Genomic DNA, 14,637 nt, shown 5'->3' on the forward strand with positions numbered 1-14,637 from the left:
TACATGTTCTGCATACTGCAAACGAGGAGCTAATTTCCTGGCAGCCGGCTTCAGGATGCTTCCAGCCAGTCTCTGCCGATGTGGCCCTTAAAAACCTCTCAAGCTCTGGCTGCAAGCAGCCCTGCTCCTTTCTGACTTTAGCATCTAATTCCCACAAATATAGATAATTGAATTATGCATTTTGTTAGGGTGAGCGGAAAACACCCGGCAACAACTGGATCACCGAGGAAAACAAAGTCAGTCACTTTTTTTGTTGTGTTTTCCTTAATTCAGCATTTTTGGGGGTTTGGTGACATTTTGTCGAGCATGAACTCAACCAGAGGCAGAGAGAAGCAGCTGAGGGTTGTTTATTGCACACAGAGTAGCCCTCCCTGACAGCAGCACTAATGGAAATAACACTAATAAAGCTGTCGTGTTCGTGGTCTGAGCAGCAAAATGTGAGCCCTGCTTTCTGTGCCCTGCTCTGACAACCACTTCCCCAGCGAGCACCAGCAGACCACTTCACCTCCCTTCCTAGTTACCACCACTGATTCATAGTTGAGATCAATTAGTTAATGTTTGCAAAGTCAGTTGAAGATGACAAAGCGTTACACGCTGCTAATAAAACCATAATGATCCCATTGTTAAACATTAAACACACAGTGAGGTGTAAAAAAATACCACATTTATAGAAAATTCCTCTTCCTTCAAGGACAAAGGATTAGCTCCTAAAAAAATTAAGGATGAGCACAAATTTGTACCACAGCATTGTGTCTCAAGGGTTTGGCTTCTGCTTGGGTGTTTGCTACTGATTATTTGTGTGTCCATGGGCACGCCACTTGGGCCAGCAGTCGCTGACCCATCTGAGCATGGCAACTTAATCCAGAGCTAGCCAAAAACCACCAGAAGGTTTTGGAAAGGGATGGTCCTTTCCATTCCGTGCCTCTGCTTCCCAGTCTGCTGAACAGGATGAGGACTGCAGCTGTGTAGCCTGATTTTTGCAGGCAACATAATGCAGCAGTTAGCAAACCCTCACAACATGGTCATTAGAAGCCTGGGGAGCTGTGCTGCCTGAGAGACACGTCACACCAGAGTGCAAGGAATAAAAAAGTGGGGGTGTGGGACTTTCTAGGAGATTTTTCTTGGCAATGAGTCTTGCTTTAAATGTGGAACTGGTAGCTGTGCCACTGGTAGGGCCGCAGGTCGCCGCATGCAGAGCAGCGCATGTCTGATGCTCTGACCTACAGGCAAGAAGGAGGAGAGGAACCAGGAAAACCACGTTTGTCTGTAGCTTTGGGCCTGCACGGGGCCAGTTCATGGTGATGAGGCACTGGTGTTTCTGGCAGGGCAGAAGCCATGGGTGGGGATTTGCACAGCAGGAGCTCCAGGCAGATTTGGCACAGCGATTTCAGAGAGCAGAGCTCCTCTCCAAAAAGAGCAGCCCTTTGACAAGGCATCCCTCATTTCCTCCATCAAACTGCCCTTTGCAGGGAGCACGCCTCAGCTGCAACAGCCTACTGCATCTTCCTCCTGAAATCTGATGCTGCCCTGCTTTGATGGCGATCAGTTGATGACTGCAGAAAAGCTGAATCATGAAAGAGAGGTTATAAACAAGGTTATTTTTAACGAAGGAAATGGATCCCACATCTTTCAGAAGTCAGGGCAAGGGACTCTCAGCTAGTGCTCGCAGGTCTCACTTCTGCCCCAACGTTCTTTATGTCCTGGAGCAAATTAAAATCTCTCTAGCCTTTAATTTACCTCCTTGTAGCATGGACAATGCAGCAGACTCCAGTTGTGCTTTCTTTGTACAGCAAAGCTCCTGGTGTGACAATGAAGCGCTGCTGGGAGCTGTGTGATGCCAAGGGCTGGCTTGCACTGCCACCCGGCACCTTGCAGAGCTATTTTCAGCCATGCAAAACGATCACACGCACTATTTCAACAATATTCATAGGCATTTCAAATGCAGAGAGAGACTAACCAGTCTGATTCCCCTCTCCCATATTTCACAGTCTTACATTTCAATTCCCACATGAAGCCCAGTAACTTCTGCTTCATTTTGCTCACTGCAAACTCAAAATAGACAAGTTTTGCAACCCAGAGGCTCATGCTGTGTCCTTCAGGCGCTGGGGTGCTGCTGGTGTGCTGTAGGTAACCAGCCCAGGGGGAAGGAAGATGGGTCTGGTTCACCTACAGCTAACTGGGAAATTTCCTGAGTGTGCCGCTTTCTCACATTTAAATTCTTCCAAGAAAAGCATATTTCATTTTACCCACAAAAGATGACGCCACTCAGAGAAGCAGGAGATTGAGGCTGGGGCTGGCCAGGCTTCTGTGTACTTCCCAAAAAATATGAAAAACTCCACATACAGATCCTTACAAACCAGTCTTCTCTGCTTCATGCCCGAGTTAACAAGTGTTTTGGGTGTGTCTTCCCAACATTACAGAGATAACTACCAAGGTTAAAGAACTCTAGATTTTTTTTGAAAATATTTTGTAAATATTCGTATTTAAATATATACACATGTGTATTTATGAAAACTTTGGGAGATTGTAAACTTCCCTGCCATACTTATTTAAAATGCTGTTAAGGGAGACTTTTGCTCCTGGAGGAGCTTACCTTGCTCACTTGTTTTCTCTGAGTTAAGCAGGGATTTCTACACAGAAAATATCAGATAGAACCCAAAGCAGAAATGGGTTGGATCCCAAGCATGCTCTGCTCCCCCTGGCCCATCTTCACTTACCTGCTGTGGAAGCAGACACCAAACCTGCACTGGCTTGGGGCACACAGCAGAGCCTTGGCACAGGTGCCCAGGAACCTCCAGCCCGGCTGTGAGAAGTGGAACAGGACCAACCTTGCAAGCCAGTTCCCTCTTGCTGGTGCCTGCAAGGACACGTGGCTGCGTGCCAGCAGAGGAACAACCATTGCCCCGTGCTAGTTATGGGGCAGGGATGCTGCAAGGCTGCGCTGATTAGTGCTTGAGACGCCTCTGTGATCTGGAGATGAAAGGTGATTTACAGCTGCTAATTATTGCTCTCCTTCATGTGAAGTCTATTATTTCCTGGTGTCCCTCACTTTGACTCATGCCACATCCCATATTTGGCACAGGGCAGGTTTGTGGTGCTTTGCACACTGCTTTGCACACTGCATCAGTGTGAGATCTGCTCTCAGCATCCATTCCAGGCAGCCTGGCTGCGTCCATGCTTGGGAAACTTGGGCTGGAATTTGCACTAAGTGGCAACATTTGGGCAGGTGGCTCAGCTGGTGGATGCAGAGGGGCTGCATCCAGTGCTGGGTACTCAGCTGGGTTGTGCACACAGCTCTGTGAGCAGTCAGAGGCCCAGCTGGGTGACCCAGAGAGGAGAAACAGGAATATCCCGAGCTTCTCTGCTGGGGACTGCCCCAGGGAAGGGGAAGAAGCCAGAGAGGACCAGACTGGGGCCTCCTAGTCTATGGCTTCTCATCTGTGTCCCAAACCTCCTGGGCAGGAATTACAAAGCAGGAGAAGTTCATGTCTCTGGCAGGTGTCTGGAGGGAAGGGATATTAATGTGGTTTTGTGAACAGCCCATGGATAGCAGAAGGAACAGGGATATTCAATGTTCTTCCCACGTTATGCCCCATGGCACGTACAGGTTGCAAAAGCAAGTGACATTTTGCTCTTATTGCAAAATAAAACAGCAGAAAGTGACACGTGGCGTAAGGTAGTTGTAACAACAGAGGAAGAAATATCCCTGATACTCTACACCAAAACAATTCTAGCACAGAGTGGGATTTCCTTCCCCCTCCCTCACTGTGCAGCTCTCCAGCTGGGAAGTAAATGGCCACTCACACGAGCTGGCACAAGGCAGTCAGGGATTTTTACAGCTCAAAGAGATCTACCTCCTGCCTAGCCCACAGCAGTTTCCACCTTCTTCCCTGAAGTCCACAAGATTTTAAACCTGCAAATTATGAGTCTCCCAGGCAGCCTCATGTACAAGAGAACAAGGAGGACTTGATGGGTTTTCCAGTCCTAGAGCAGCCCTCTCTCCATCACCCCTTGGCTCCACCAAGCCCTCCTGGCAGCTGTTTGCCTGCACACTGAATTGGTCTGGGCCTGCTCTCACTCTCCCCATGGACACAGCAGCCACACTCTAATTCCAGCTTTGGCTTGCTCTCAACAAACCCATTTAGGTCCTGTGCCACCTCCCCAGGAGCCATCGATGGCAAGAGCCCTGCCTGTGCTCTGCCACAGCCCCACTGCTGTACCCACAGCTGCCCAGGGGTGTGGAACAGGAAGGAACCCCAGTGCTGAGCAGAAAGATTGCAGAGCTGCACCCCAGTGGCAGTGCCATGCAGACAGAAAACAGCACTGCTCCAGAAGTGTTTGTGCCAAGGGGGCTGATGAAGGCTCAGTGGCTCTCTGGGCCAGTGTCACACTCACACCCACCTGCAGATCCCCTCGTGGGGCCATGACACCCATGGTCTCTGCAGCCCATGCTGAAGGAACTTGGTGCTTCAGGCTGATGTTGTGACACCTTCCCCTGCTCCACAGTCCTGCAGGATTGTGAATCCTCTGGGGTACCAAGAAAGCCACAAGCCAATTCCTTTTCTTGCTACAAGATGATCAATGGAGTGAGCCAAACACTGCTATGGGGAGTGTGATTACTCATTAGAGATCCCACCTGTGCTGCAAAGGGAAAACACAGAAAGATCCCCACCATAAAATCTGCCTTCTGCCGTGTTGTATTTTTTTGCTGCAGCATTTTCTTCAGAAGGTTTTGTCCTGAATTCCTCAATGTGTCAGGGCAGAGGGGCCTTGGCTCCCAAGCTGCTTCGCACATCACTCACCCTCCTGGCAGTGAAACCCAGCATTTGCTGGGACATTGTATTCCTGCACTTCTGTATGGATTCTACTGACTATGGAAAATGCTGAAAATAAGTCTTCAAAACCTAACCCCACTCATGCAGAAGCTGATTTTAATGGCCACTGCTGAGTATTAACCTTAAATGTGTTACCAAGGAGTGAGCAGATACACAGGCCATGAGCACCTCTTAGAAATTGACATTTTACATAAGAGGTTGACAAACCAGGATCATTTTGACACCTTTGATAAGATAAATCATTGTAGAGTATTAGAATTCTTTTATTTTTAGCAGCTGAATATTCTCAAATAACAGTTTTTAATAACCACAAACGATGACATCAAACTGCCACACCTCTAACTGAAATCATCACTCACTTCTTCTGGCAGGTAGGGAGGGAATTCTCAGCTTTCCTCCTCCTTTTAAACAACCTCTGCAGCAAAGAAACATTAAAAGGTGGAAAAAACACACAATCTTGCGTGGTGGTGACATTGACAGATGTGATGGTGCGGGCTGTACATGACGTTGTGATTTTTTATTAATAACTCTGCACTGCAGAGCTCAGTTAGGAAAAGAAGGAGTGCCTGAGCGCGTGGGGAGGACAGCTTTGTTCTTTGGACTTGCAAGAGAAAGAAGGTAACATCAAAGGCAGAAACACAGGAGGGGAACAAGGCTCACAAAGGAGGCAATGGGCTGTGGGTGGCTGCGAGCATCAGGTGCATGTGGAAACGAGACCCCAGCCATCAGGCACCCAGGCTTTCAATCAATTGACTTGGATCAGCGACAAGAGGGCAGGAAAAGATGCTCTCGATTTGTGGAGCAGATAAGGGAGGTCCAGTCGTTTTAAATAAAAGGGTTTGGGAGCTTTTCTGTGCTGACTGTTATGGTGGATTACCCACAGAAAATGCTTGCTCCCTTCCTCCAGCAAGGCAGCGTTCTTGTGCCCCCTGGCCCACACAAATCCCCCATGAGAGATGAGCAGAGCCCGGCAAGAAGGGGAAGGAGGGATCCCTTCTCCAAAGCCAGCAAAGGCTGCAGCAGCCCCGTTCGCCGCTGTCCCGAGCAGCCCGGGAGGAGCTGCTCTGCAGGAGGACACGGGCGGCTGCAGGAGCAGCAGAGGGCCCGAGTGCCAGCGAGTGATGAACACTCTGTCCCCAGTCACGTCCCCGCTCCGCCGAGGGGAAGGAAACCGGGCTTCAAAGGGAGGGAGCAGGAGGGGCCCGAGTTTCCGGGGGCGGCTGCTCCCCAGTGTTTGTCATCATCCGAAAGAGGAGTGAAAGTTTTCGCTCTTGGGATAATTATTAAAGACATTTGGGTCTTGCTTTCACATGCCCTCTTCTTTTTTGTTTTTTTAATTAACCGTAAACCCCATCCCGACTGCTAAACAGGGATCTGTGGAACTGAAGCTTGTATAAATGTGGTGATTTATGTTCCTTTGGAAGCGAACTGGCATTTCTGAGGAACCCCACCCAAGCCTAGCAAATACCATGGGAGCGCACTGACTCACTGGCTGCTGGCGCTCGCTGCTCTCCCTCCACGGCTGGAGCTGCAGCCAGTTTGGGCGCATGTGAGGCAGTGCCGGTAAGCGAACCCGGGTCCCCAGAGACACCGTGCACCGAGGAAGCGCCTGCCAGAACCTCGGGCTCCCGGGAGAGGCTCCGAAGGGAAGGAGAGCAGCGCTGCGAGGCTGAGTCAAGCTGTAATCAGCCAGCGATGCTGGAGGAAGCAGCGAGCTGCTGGCACAGCCTCTGCCTGCAGCCAGGGGAAGAGCTGCTGCCAATTAAGGAGCGTTCGAGTCACCCCGAGGCGCAGCAGAGCCCTGCCGAGCGGCCGGCCTGGCAAGCCTTGGCAGAAGCGCCTTTGCTCGGCTGCACCCTGAGAGCAGCCGGGAGGGCAGATGAGCTTGAGGAAGCTGTAACAAAAATCCAGCGCTGCCTGCACAAAGATCAGCCCAGGCAGCAATACCCGCCGAGCACCTGACACGGGGGAGCCTGACTCACGGAAATCTGTTCAGCCATTTGCAGGTGCGATCTTGGTGAAATAAATAAATAAAAAAAGACATCACCGCATTGTTAAAATGGCCCCTGCCTACTCAGTGCTCTGCTCCCTCACATTAATGCAATTGTGTTTGATGAATTGCGGGAGAAAAGTCCCTTTTGACTGCAGTGCTCCCAACAGGCTGCAGAGCCACCCTTACAGGCTGGATCTTGGGCATCTGCCAGCTTTTGCATACATCCCATATACAAGAAAGCCCCCAGGACCACCTCTCACTGCCCCACCCATCCTAAGGAGACCCTTTTCCCATGCACCCAGAGAGAGCAACACTGATCATGGGTGTACCTGGGTGGTGTTTGCCTGGAAGAGATGTGCTGGGCTCCTACAGCTCCCAATGCCATACAGTGAACCAGCTGGGCCGGTCTTCCCCTGCTGGATTTTTTTTGTTTGTTTGTTTGTGGTTTTTTTGCTAGCTATCCATCCAATATCAGCTGTAATAAAAAAGGCAAATCAGAAAACAATGCCGTCTGTTTGTGTGTTGTAAACTGGGAGAACAGCTGCTACTCCTGGGCTAAATGGGAAGCCTTTCCTTGAGAGCCATAAAAAGCGGGGTTTCTCCTTTCAGTTCCTGCATCATATCACAAAGAACGGCTTCTGCCAGCCTTGCTGCCTTTTTTTTCTAAATAAATCCAGGTACAATGGTCAGGAGCAGCACACAGGACACAACTCTGCCCCTCAGTGCTCAGCTGTGCCTTTGGAGAGCCTGAGAGGCATCTGAAAAGCAGAAAAATTTTTTCCTGACAATGTCCAGCATGCAGAGGAACCTGGACATGCTCTGTCCCTGGTGTGTCCCTCTGAATTGTCTCCAAATGCAACCAGCACCATCCCCCTGGAGCCTTTCCCTGCAGAGCTCAGCACTGAGACACTGTGTCTGCTGTGCATTGCAGATAACTTTGGGATTATATCTCCATCTTAGGTTGAAGCAAACCTCCCTGGGTCATTGGGGGACTCAGGATATGATGATCTATGGAGCTATCACCCTTTCCCAAATGAGTTCTCATTTCTTCCTCCAGGGTCACTGCTCCAAGCAGAAGTGTGTGACAGACTTCATCAGAAATTAAAAGCTGCTCTAAATCTGCTCTTGGTAGCCCAGCCTGCACACTCCCCACCGTCCCCAAACACACAGAGGCTTTGTTTAAGTATTACTCAGCTAATATTTCTTTTTCCATGACTTATAAAAGGTGCACTAATCACTGTGGGAGAGCAGGAGAGGCCAGCAAGGATTGCCACTCCTTGCAGCACCACAGCTCCAAGCCCTGACCCTCAAACATGACCATGTGTGCATCCCACCCACTGAGCTGTACATCCAAATCTGTGCCAGGGCTCAGCTGCAACCCTGGAAAGCCTTCCCAGGTAGTTATCCAGTGGCTGCTGCTGGATTTATTTACCTCAGTGACAGGGCTTTTGGGGACTTGCAGTGTCAGGCCTGGAGCCCCTTTGAAACTTCATACAGATGGGAGAACAAAAAGAGCACAGGAGCAAGAGGATATAAATAAATGGGAGATGTCTGCTCTTGGCTGAGAATAACCCTGTTTGATGGGAGAAAACTTTTGTCCTATTTTCTGTTTTATCAGTGGAACAGCACTTGACAAGACCACTGCTCGGCTTTTCTTTTCTTGTCATTCAGAGGGAAACGTTTCTGCCTTAACAGAGCTGATGTTTCCTTGCAGACAGAAGAGCAGCCTGCACCCGAGCTGCAGCAGAGACAGCTCATCAAAGCCCCAACAAAGCTGCTCTTGTGCTGTAAGGCAGCAAAGCAAACAGCCTGCTCCTGTTATCATCTGGGCTTCACACACTCAGAGCTGTGGCCACCATTAACAACAGCACGGGCTAAATTCTCTTATCCCTGCTCTGATTCTGTTCTACCAACAGCCCCACTCTCTCCCGTAAAGCTGCCAGGGCAAGTAGTCACTATTTGTGAAAATGCAGGGCTTGCAGTGCCTGCATGGCTCCTCCTGGCCTTGCACAGTGCATTAACCTCCTCAAGGATCCATCCGCACTCAGGGATTGCATCACCAGCTCCCAAAGGAGGCAAAAATTAATATCTGCTATCCTAAAGCATGCCTTATAAACAAGCATAACTTAGCTGAGGAAAATGGGGGGCCAGGAGGCTGCCAGAGTCTGGGACTTTGCTGGGAGCTCCCTTTCCCTCTTTCCCAAGGCAAAGAGGGCTCAGGCAGAAGGAAAACAGAGGAGCTCCCTCTCCCCCAGCCCCAAGGACTCCCCTCTCTGGGAATCAATATTGGGATCATAGGGGACTTCAAGAAGAGATCAGGTGAATTTGCGGGTGGTGGGCACACAGAAAAATCTGGGAAGCAGGAGAAACATGGACTTTCAGATGAAACAGAGCTGCAAAAATAATTTCCTGTCTCCTGAAACATTTTAATTGACTTCTGGATACCTTCAACAACGGCTGTGCTCCTGAGAGTGGGATACTGTGTAAAAGCATCTCCTGGGTGTACACACAATGTTTCAGTGGGAAGGAGGAATACAGAGCAACATCCAAAGGATCAAGGTCACCTAACCTGGGACCATCTCAAAAGGCAACATTTATATATATTGAAATAAATGCCTTTTTCCTTCTAAAAATTAAACCAACACCAGCATATTCAAGCAATGCACTTTAATTTCAACTAACTGCTACTACAGGGTTTTTTTTGGTTGGTTGCTTTTTTTGTTTTTTGGTTTTTTCCTAAGAGTTTGCTCCTCAAAGACACCCATAATTTTCCCAGGGGAGAGACAGGAGCAGGCAGGGCCCGGGGCTTTGGGAGAACGGCAAGAGCCCGGCAGCAGCTGGGGATTGGTTTTTCCATGGCTCCCTCTAGTGTGTACAACCCAAAATGGGATTGAACACAGACAATGAATTTCGTGCACTCAATGCAACCTGAAACAGATTTAATACAACGGGCATTTAAAATGTATTTCCAGAGGAGATGTTTGCTCTAGGAGAAATTCTGCCACTCCTGCACAGAAAAACAGCTACTGGGGCTGCAGGAGCAGCTGGCTGAATTTTGCATGCTCACAGTTTGATTTCCTGTGTTTCTGAACCAAAAATTAAAAGGTCAGAAAGACTCTTCTGTAATAGCAGCTCTGGCCTATTTTTCACCTATTGCTTTTTCATTTATTCATGTCTTCCTCAGGGACCGATCTACCTTCTAGAATAATAGGGTTATTTTCTGAGACTAATCTAAGAAAATAAATTAGAAAGTCTAAACCTTTCATTAGATCTCAAAGAGACAGAATTTCTCGGTCAAGGAGAGCTGAGACACTCAGGAATAGATGTCCAGCAAATAACATTTATTAATTATGCATATTCATACTCACAGCCATGGACAAAGGCAGCCTCCACCAGCAGACCTGCAGGAGGCTGCCTGCAAACCAATGTGTAAAGTAAACAGCTCCTTTATTGGGCTAAGTGGTCACGTAGTAAAGGAGCTCACATTTCCAAGTAGCTGTGGAGCAAAATAATAGGAAAGCTATTAAAGTCCAGAGAAAGATTGCATTATATTGCCTAAATTAAAGCCTAAATCAGCACTGATGTAAATATTACGGTTCCTACTTTCTTCTACTTCTGAATACCAAGCAGAATTTGGCCAGCACATAGAAATCCTTTCAATAAATGCTTATTTTTCCCCCGGACTTCATATGGGGCCAGGGAGGGGAGAACTTTGCCCTGAGGGCAGAGATCCTGGCACTGGGTGAGGGCCAAGGTCAGGCTGGGTTTTGATGTCCAGGCATCTCTGCTGCTTGGCAGGCGGGAACATCAAATTCTGCTCCCCATGATCAGCAGCAAAGTTTTCCTCACACAACAGCCTAAGGCAAGGAGCATCCTTGGCTTTGGGGCCCTGGGAAATGGGCTCTTCCCTGAGGTCTCACAAGAAAGCCAACCTTGAGATGAGCTCCATAAGTCCCCTCCTATCCTGGCTGCATTTTCTTTGCTCCCCTGCATGCTGAGCCTTCCTTTGAGGAGCCAGGCTGACCATCAGACAAAGCAAAATAAATGAACCGCACCCCAACACTTGGGTCAAGCAAATCCAAGGTGCATCCTGCTTAATTACTATCTGCCCTGAGAATTAATCAGAACAATTTACCAGCTATGGTGCTGCAATTGCAGGGGATGCACCCAACTCCCACACAAGGTCTGTGAGGAAGATGAGCAGTGCCAGGGTCAGATGAAGACCACTGGCCTCTATCATAACCAATATATAAATGACCAATATATAAAATAGTCACAGGTTGCAAAGCAGGAGAGTTCTGTCATGCAGCTGACTGATGGAAGGCAGCTTTGTCACGCTGTCACCCCCAGGGCAGCCTCCCTGCCACCCCAATGCAGAGTGCTGCACTCTCCATGCCCAGGGCAGCCTCCCTGCCACCCCAATGCAGAGTGCTGCACTCTCCATGCCCAGGGCAGCCTCCCTGCCACCCCAATGCAGAGTGCTGCACTCTCCATGCCCAGGGCAGCCTCCCTGCCACCCCAATGCAGAGTGCTGCACTCTCCATGCCCAGGGCAGCCTCCCTGCCACCCCAATGCAGAGTGCTGCACTCTCCATGCCCAGGTGTCCCTTGCAGGGAAGGCTCTGGGGCTGCACAGCATCCTGCAGGGGACAGAACCTGGCAGCTCTGGCACCATCCCACAGGCACAGGGGACAGCTCCACTGCCCCAGAGCTGGTGCCAGCTGAGATATTTCCTTAAGGGCACAGAATGAAGTGACCCATGAATATTCAGAGCCCACATAGCAGCAGGACCTTTTCTAAGAGCACATCACAAGTGTTAAGGGTGGTTGAGATGATTGGATTGTCTCCACTTGGCCTCTGCACTTTAGGTGGGCTCCCTCCACAATCCAGAGTGCAACTTTATCTGGCCCAAGTGTCCCTCAGAGAGCAGCAGCCAGCCTTGATCTGGGGACAGCAGGAGCTGGAGGATCCCCTGCTCCCCTCTGTGGCTTGTTCCAGCAGTTAATCACCCTCACTCAGAAATTTGTGCATGAACTAGAAACATAAAATTAATGATTTCTGTCATCTCCTGCCTTGGCAGCCTGCTTGTTCTACTGACAACAATGATTCAGTAATCTGAAAAACATTGTACTTCATTTACAGTATTAACAGCTGAGCCTACAGATACAGAGATTGCAGCTACTCTCATGGAAAGGCTGTCCTGCAGTGTGCAGAATGACTTACTTTTACATTCTAATTTCTATCATTGCCTCTGCAACCTTTGGTTTGGCCTTCTTGCTTGTGCAGAAGTGACAGGAAAGCAGCCAGGTCAAAGGGGTGAGGATTTAGGGCGTGGGTTGCCAGATTCAGCAAAGAAGGAGGAGGCAGGAGTATGTGGACTCCACTTTACCACAGCTCATGGTCTGTGCCTTACAAATCTCCAGCCCAAGCACTGTTGTCTTATCCACCAGCCAGGTGTCTTGGGAGGAAAAACTCTGCTGACAGAGTGAGTTCTGTGGGTTCCATCCTGCTCAGGAGCTGAGCACCACTGGGAAAAAGCAGAGAGTCTGACATTTCAGCTCTGATCTTCTCTCCATCCAAAAATCTGACCTGCCACTCCCAGAAAATCAATGCAGCCAAACCAGATAATGCCACCCCTCTGCCCTTCCAGAGAAAGGGAGAGATCAGCTATGACAAATGCAGAAGGCCATAAAAAGTGCACTGCCTTAAAGAGCCATCAGAGTAATTTTAAAATCAATGTGATGTTTGACAAAGAGCCAGCACGACTCCTTCCAGACTGGCAGTGCCATCCCGAAATGCCCTGGAAGGGATTGGGAATTCTGCAGGCAGCACTTTGCACACACTGATGCCAATGCAGCATTTTCTCTGCAAGGCCATAAAAGCAAATTAAAAAAAAAAAAAAAAAGGCAGCATTGCAATGGTGTGAGCAGCTGGTGAGGGGAAGTGGCACCGTGGGTGAGTCACAGTGACCCTGCAGAGCCACCCACACACCATGGGCACGGATGGCCAGGCAGCCACGGGGCACAATGTGCTCTGAAGGGCACCAGAGGATGGCAGGACATCCTTAATTATAATCTCTGCTCTCTCCACGATGGAACTGGAGGACAGGATGGAAGGGACTGCTTGGGAAAGCTGCTGCTGCCAACCTTTCCCCCCTGCCCGGCGTGGTGCTGGCAGTGCCTCCCTGGCACATCAGAGCAGCCCCAGCAGGCAGCATTGTCCTGGCAGAACTTGGGGCATTTGGGCTCCCAGGGCAGGATCTGGCTGGGCTGAGGATCTGTGAGCAATCCCAGAATGGATTCAGCTGGAACAGAGCAGTGGTACCCAGGGCAGGGCAGAGGGGCACAGGGCTGTGACAAGGACTCACCACGGGCACTGCCCTTCCCTGTGCCCACACTCACCCACCCTGAGCAGCCCCAGGTGTGAGGTCCCAAACGTGGCTGCTGAGGAGGGGATTAGCAGCTCACAGCTCACGAATCTTAAGTGATTTCCAGAATGATGGTCACATTTCACACTCCAGGCTCCTTGGCCGGGGTAAGAGCTCTCCACCATTCCTCCTGGCAATAGCTGCCCGTGTGTCACCTCTTGGCTTACCTGCCTGCCAGCAATGGTGGGGCCTGGCACCACCTGGGCCACCTCCAGGTGTGAGTCCTCCCTGTGCAAGCTCAGGCACTGGAGCACAGGACCTGAGGGAATCAGTTCTGTGATTCCCTCCTCATTATTCCCATACATTTGTACTGTAAGAACATATTTTAAAAATACAGCATATCACTACTTTTTATTCTCAATTCATTACTTCCAGGAAGCACCTGTAACTTTTATATATATAAATAAGCAATACCCCCAGACCTGCTCATTGCATCCATCTGTGCACCCCAGGAATTAACCCCTCTGATATGAGGGGCCAACCATCTGATTTTCCATTGAATCAAAATAAACACATGTCCATAAGAAAACCTCAAAGGATTACAACAAATGGGGCAAAGGCAGCAGCAGTAAATGCACTTCCCAGCAGCAGCAGAGGTTACCCCACATCATCACCAGCCCTGGGAACTGAGGAAAGGGAATTCCTGGCCTTCAGTCCAGCAGCAGGAGTTACCCCAGGTGTGGCAGTTGTTCAGAGAACACAAAATTCCTGGTAACGACTGTAAATCTGTGGCTGGTGTCTGCAAACAACCATGGGCACACTGGGCACCAGGCAGGGGCACCTGGGGCCCATCTGGATGTGGTGGCTTCAGCCCAGACCAGGACACACAGCCTGTGTTCCCAGGGGCAATCTGCACCACAGCACCTTCCCTGCAGGGAGAATTTGGGCTCTTTGTGTATTTATTAATACACAAAGAGCCCAATACACGGTTTTATATAGAAAACTGTGAAGCTGCTCCTGGGAGCAGAAGTTCCTGCCTGGCCCAGGCTGTGGGCCCTGAGCAAGCACCAGCTACAGCCAGCCTGGGCTTTGGACAGGAGGGATTTTCTGAGCTGATGATTGGGATGGGAGCTGGTGCTGATGGCCCCTGCTCAGCTGTGGTTTCTCACCCAGCCATAAAATGGCTTTGTGCACCCTCTCTGTCCCCAGATCCCTGTGGGGCTGGCTCGGGGGCAGCTCTCAGCCACATGCAGAGCACACCTGCACCTCCAGGGATGCTCCAGCAGGGCTGTGCCCCCTGTCCCCTGTGTCCCATCCCCAGCAGCTCCTCCCAGGGCAGCCCCGGTGGGCTCTCACCGACCCCGGACCGGGACAGGGACCCATTAGCAGGGGATTGACTCCAGAGGCTGCTGCTGCTGAGGGTGCTGCAGCCATCCAGACAGC

At 50.1% G+C, this 14,637-nt stretch overlaps 1 long non-coding RNA gene across 1 annotated transcript; it reads right to left on the bottom strand.

Moving 5' to 3' along the window:
• Window positions 1-346: 346 nt before the first annotated feature.
• On the bottom strand, window positions 347-7,189 carry LOC134425932 (uncharacterized). The gene is made up of 3 exons (XR_010029807.1): window positions 7,158-7,189; window positions 2,718-2,857; window positions 347-1,564 (listed from the first exon to the last, which is right to left on the bottom strand). It is a non-coding gene; the product is annotated as an uncharacterized LOC134425932 (long non-coding RNA).
• Between the last annotated feature and the right edge of the window lie 7,448 nt (window positions 7,190-14,637).

This window comes from Melospiza melodia, chromosome 16 (genome assembly GCF_035770615.1).
Source record: "Melospiza melodia melodia isolate bMelMel2 chromosome 16, bMelMel2.pri, whole genome shotgun sequence".
NCBI classification, from domain to species: domain Eukaryota; kingdom Metazoa; phylum Chordata; class Aves; order Passeriformes; family Passerellidae; genus Melospiza; species Melospiza melodia.